Here is a 5,418-nt window from a genome sequence, read left to right as displayed (position 1 = left end):
TTGCAAAAAGGAGTAGCCAGATATTAGAGTTTGAAGGTAAGACTTCAGAGTCGAATTTCTCCAGAAAGAGAGACTCAGAAAGAAGCCCAAAGAACTATACCCATATTCTCCATGAGTTGTTGGAATTTCTGTGCATCACTGGACAATACTTAAAACTGCACAGGAGCCTGGAGAGATTCCATAAGACTCAGAGCAACTACAAAGCTGAAAAAAAAAAATGATCACAGATTTCAGCAGCAACCAGTACTGAGTAACCATTAAGCTCCAACAAAGTAGAGAGGCATCAGCATAGGTCACAAAATTTCAGTTGAGATCAGATGAGGTATGCACTAGAAGGAGGGGCTACCCCCAAAGACTAAAGACTGCATAATAAGGTAAAATAAGTGAAAAAATGTATAGTCTAAGCCTTGAAAAGCCTAAAATCACATGTGGACAAGATTGACTTTCCTACCAGAAGACAAACTCTCTTTAAAAGAAGTCAACTAGAGGGGCTGGGGTTGTGGCTCAGTGGTAGAGTACTTGCCTAGCATGTGTGAGGCACTGGGTTTCATCCTCAGCACCACATAAAATTAAATAAATAAAATAAAGGTATTGTGTCCATCTACAACTTAAAAAAAGTAAAAAATAAATAAATCAACTAGAGTCTTACATTTCTTTAAATCTACAGCATCTAAACTTAAGAGGCATGCTAATCGCTTAGGATACATTAGGTTCACAAATAAACAAGGCAGGGGAAGATCCACAGAGATTTGGATATTAGAAATTTGGTCAAATAGTAGAAAAAAATTGAGAATTAAGCTGAAGTTTGGAATATAAAAAAGATCAAGAAAAAATTCTTTTCCTTTTTAGGAAAAATATACCCCCAAATCATTATCTCCTCTCTATTTTGTAGTATACTTTTTATGGTGTCTATTTTTATTATTGTGTCTACCGTCCACTAGAACTTAGGCTCCTGAGGGCAGGAATTAAAGGAATTTTTACTTTTGCTTACCAATGTTTCCAAAATACCTAGAAGATTGATTGACAATAATTCCTAATTATTATATATTTACGTGTTTGTTGATCAAATAAGTATACATTCACATTTGTTACAGTGTCTCAGAAATATTTTAGGACAATTTATACCTATCATTTTAAGATTCATCCATATAAGCTTGAAGAAGAAAATCTTTCTTCTCTTCCTCCCTTTTTGAAACCCTCCATCCTTTAACTCCCCAGTGAATAAAATAAATCTTTAAGAGATTTCTGGAAAATGAATTTTTTGCAAGTGGAGACTTTTAAGTGTTCCATTAATCAAAACACTTCAGCAAAATTTTAATCCAAGTTAGTACTCAAAATCTAAACACTCTGTCAGGCCATAAGAGTTAATCCAGTAACTTTTAATATTCTATTTACATCTAAAACTCAAGTTCTGCTAAAATGAATTTGCTATTTGATAGTCCCCATCTGTATTAGAACTGGTTGTTCAGACTAAATTAGTTTTTCCCTTTCCAGGGTATCATTATATTCTCCATGAATTATTGCTACAAATATAATAAAAATATATTAAGAATATCCATACACAACTTCTTGGCTTCAGATTAGGTCTGAATGCAGAATTGGCATCACATTTCAGAATAATTACCAAGAGAAAAAAAAAGGCTTTTTCAAAGTTGATACTGTGTTTCCCTTTCATTACATAAAAGATTAAGTAACAATGAGTTTTCTAAGCTATAATAAAATCAACCATTTTCAGCATTGTAACTGATGAGGAAAATTGTTTTTTTCACAATGAAAATAGAAAGTATACTTGTTAGTAGATGAATTCATATCTAATTATCTATTTCTCCGTTTTATAGAAAGGCAATACTGGGATATTTAAGTTGAAATGTTCTGCCTAGAAATCAATTTAATAGAAGCCTGATTTCTATAGAAAATATTTCTTACTGTTCTGAACCATATTCCAAATGTCCAAGTATAGATCTGTTGAATAGTTTTACATCAATTCAATTTCAGTATTCAAATGCATTTCCAGGGGGAAGAAAGAAAAAGAACCTCATCTTACAACAGAAATTTGTGTGGACTCTGAGAAATATTAAATTCTTGCAGATATTTACTTGTGTGCTTTTTTTAGCATTCAGATTTAAAGCAACTTATTTTTTATAATGAAAAAAAAACAAGCAAAAATTGTTCAAAGCACCATGTAAGGTCAGGTCACAACTTAGGCTTTGAGTTTCTCAGAATCATCTACTCTAGGGTATTTCCTGGCTCTCCACTCATCTTAAACCAAACATCTAAAATAACAAAGATGAGATCTAGATTTAAAAAAAAAAAAAAACAAAACAAGAAAACATTATATAGGGCCTTCTAAGCTGGTAGCCATGTATCTCTAATATCATGTCAGTTTTCACAAAATAATATTATATTGGTTTTGGCATTAAGGATGTGGGATATAAGTGAAGAAATGACACATTAATATGGACGAATTGCATTTATGAGCCACTCCATTTGTAAGAAGTCCATACAAAGTAAATTGAATTCATAAAAATCATATATGCAGAGTCATATAGTTCCCACCAGGGCAGAGTAATAGGGACCATGTTCACCTTTTTGTTTCAAATAACTAAAAGACAGAGGGAAGAATATATATAACTAGGTTTTCAGATGGTGAATAATAGCACTGTCCAAAAATCACTTAAAGAGGAGGAAAATATAAGCCAACCCAGAACATAAATTTCTATTGGAACACATGAAAAGTGGAAGTAATTCACAACCTCCAAGCAAATATTTTCTACTGGTTCTTCTTCTTTATCATTATCATGAGTGTTTATGGGTTGTTATGGATGTGCAAGGCAGGACTAGATACAAAATTTTCAGAACTCAGTGTGAAAGGAAAACTTCAGGCACCTTGGTGAAGAAGTGAAAGAAGCTTAAGACAGTGACAGTAGTGTATCAGGCTCTTCTGAGCACCAGCAGCCCACCCATGAATTGGACCCCCATGACAGGCTAGCTAACTACTGCAAAATTAAAATCTTATTTAATAAGATAATGAGATATGAATGGCTATTGTCTCTGTTTGATAAATGGGTAAACTTAAGCACAGAGCTCTCTAGTAATTCTCCTAATGCTATACAACTAGTAAGTGCTAGGCAAGTATTCAAAATCAGGGAGTGACTCCAAAACTCTTTCACTTCACCTACCATTGACTTCCTCCACTCTGCCTCAGTTCTCAGCCCTGGTAACAAATTCAAAATACCTTGCTTTCACCGATCAAGACGATTCCTGTTTGCTTAGAGTTTAAGGAAGTCACCCAAGACCACACAGTTACTGAGCATACACCTGGGATAGCCAGCTGCCTGCTCAGACGAGATGTGCTGGGGTCAAAAGAGCTGGCTGCAACATTAATATAAGAAAAACGCGAAGAAATCATTCAACACACGGATTTGAGTTTCTTAGATTGAGAGGGTTGGACGGCTGGCTCTGCGACCTAAAGGGTCAGCTGGGAAAGAGAGTGTGCACCTGGAATCTCTTTATTTTTATAGGGGGGACCCACGACGGAGATTCGATGGAATGTTCTTTACCAAATAAAGCAGGGGATAATGTTTCAAAGGTGGAGTCTTGCTTTGTGATGTCTTGTGATCAGCAGATTAAGTGACATTTTGGCAAGTCACCCCCATCTCTGGTGCTGTATGGGATAACTGGCAGAGCAAGAGGAGAGACACATTTGCTTGCATCTCACAGCCTAATCAGCATGCAATGCCAGACCTGTCCCTTCATATAACTCCAGTGCACATAGCTCACATAGGCAGCCCATGGATGGCTCATGACAGACCCTGGTTCTCCAGAGCTTGCTTCTTCACCCATGCACAGAGTTTAGACAGCACTTCCCCCAACTTGGATGAACTCCTACTTTCATTATTGGTTCTTTTTAGTTATACCTAACATTAAGATTCAGATTCATTAATGTCCTGTGGATATACATGATGGTAAGATTCACTGTGTAATAATCATATATGTTCATGGAAAGTTATGTCAGATCCACTCCATTGTCTTTCCCTATCCCGTTCTTCCTTCCTTCCCTTCATTCCTCTTTGTCTACTCCACAGATCTTTCTTCTACTCTTTTTTTTTAACTCACCCCCCCATTTTGAATTAGCTTCTTCTATTATCAGAGAAAACTTTCAACCTTTGGTTTTGGGAACTGGCTTATTTAACTTACAATGAAGCCTCCAGTTCCATCCATTTATTGCAAATGCCATTCTTTATGGCTGAGTAATGCTCCATTGTGTATATACACCACATTTTCTTTATCCATTCATCTGTTGAAGGGCACCTAGGTTGGCTCTATAGTATGGCTATTGTGAGTTGTGTTACTATAAGCAGTGTGGCTGTGTCACGGTAGTATGCTGATTTTAAATCTTTTGGATATATACCAAGGAATGGGGTAACTGGGTTATCTGGTGGTTCCAATTCTAGTTTTTGGAAAAATATTCATATTGCTTTCCAGAGAAGTTGTACTAATTTGCAGTCTCACCAATGTATTTGTATACCTTTTCCCCAAAATCCTCACCAACATTTACTGTTACTTCCTTAATAAGACTTCTAAAGTACAAGAATAAAATAAAAAAATCAATAAGTGGGATGGCATCAAATTAAAAAGCTTCTTCACAGGAAAGGAAACAATTAAGAATCTGAAGGGAGAACCTGCAAAATGGGAGAAAATCTTTCCCACCTGCACATCAGATAGAGTATTAGTCTCTAGGATATATAAAAAAAACTCAAAAAACATAGTACCAAAATCCCAAATAACCCAATCAATAAATGGACAAAGGAACTGAACAAGCACTTCACTGAAGAAGAAATATGAAGGGTTAACAAATACATGAAAAAATGTTCAACATCTCTAACAATTAGAGAAATACAAATTGAAACTGCACTCATGGCTGGGGCTGTAGCTCAGTGGTAGAGCACTTGCCTAGCACAGGTGAGGCACTGGGTACAATCTCTCAGCACCACATAAAAACAAATAAATAAAATAAAGGTTAAATTCTAAAAAAAAAAGAAAGAAAGAAAGAAAGAAAGACACTACACTGAGATTCTATGTCATTTCAGTCAGAATGGCAAATTTCAAGAATACAAGTAAAAATAAATGTTGGCAAAGATGTGAGGATGTAATAAAAAAGGTACATTTGTACATTGCTGGTTGGACTGCAAATTGGTGCAATCACTCTGGAAAGCAATATGGAGATTCCTCAGAAAAAGAGTGGAACCACCATTTGAACCAGTTATCCCACTCCTTGGAATATACCCAAAGGACTTAAAATTAGCATTCTACAGTGACACAGCCGCATCAATGTTTAGAGCAGCTCAATTCACATTAGCTATGCTATGGAATCAACCTAAGTGCCCTTCAACAAATTAATGGATAAAGAAAATATGG

This window comes from Ictidomys tridecemlineatus, chromosome 1 (genome assembly GCF_052094955.1).
Source record: "Ictidomys tridecemlineatus isolate mIctTri1 chromosome 1, mIctTri1.hap1, whole genome shotgun sequence".
NCBI classification, from domain to species: domain Eukaryota; kingdom Metazoa; phylum Chordata; class Mammalia; order Rodentia; family Sciuridae; genus Ictidomys; species Ictidomys tridecemlineatus.
This window is presented reverse-complemented; position numbering follows the sequence as displayed.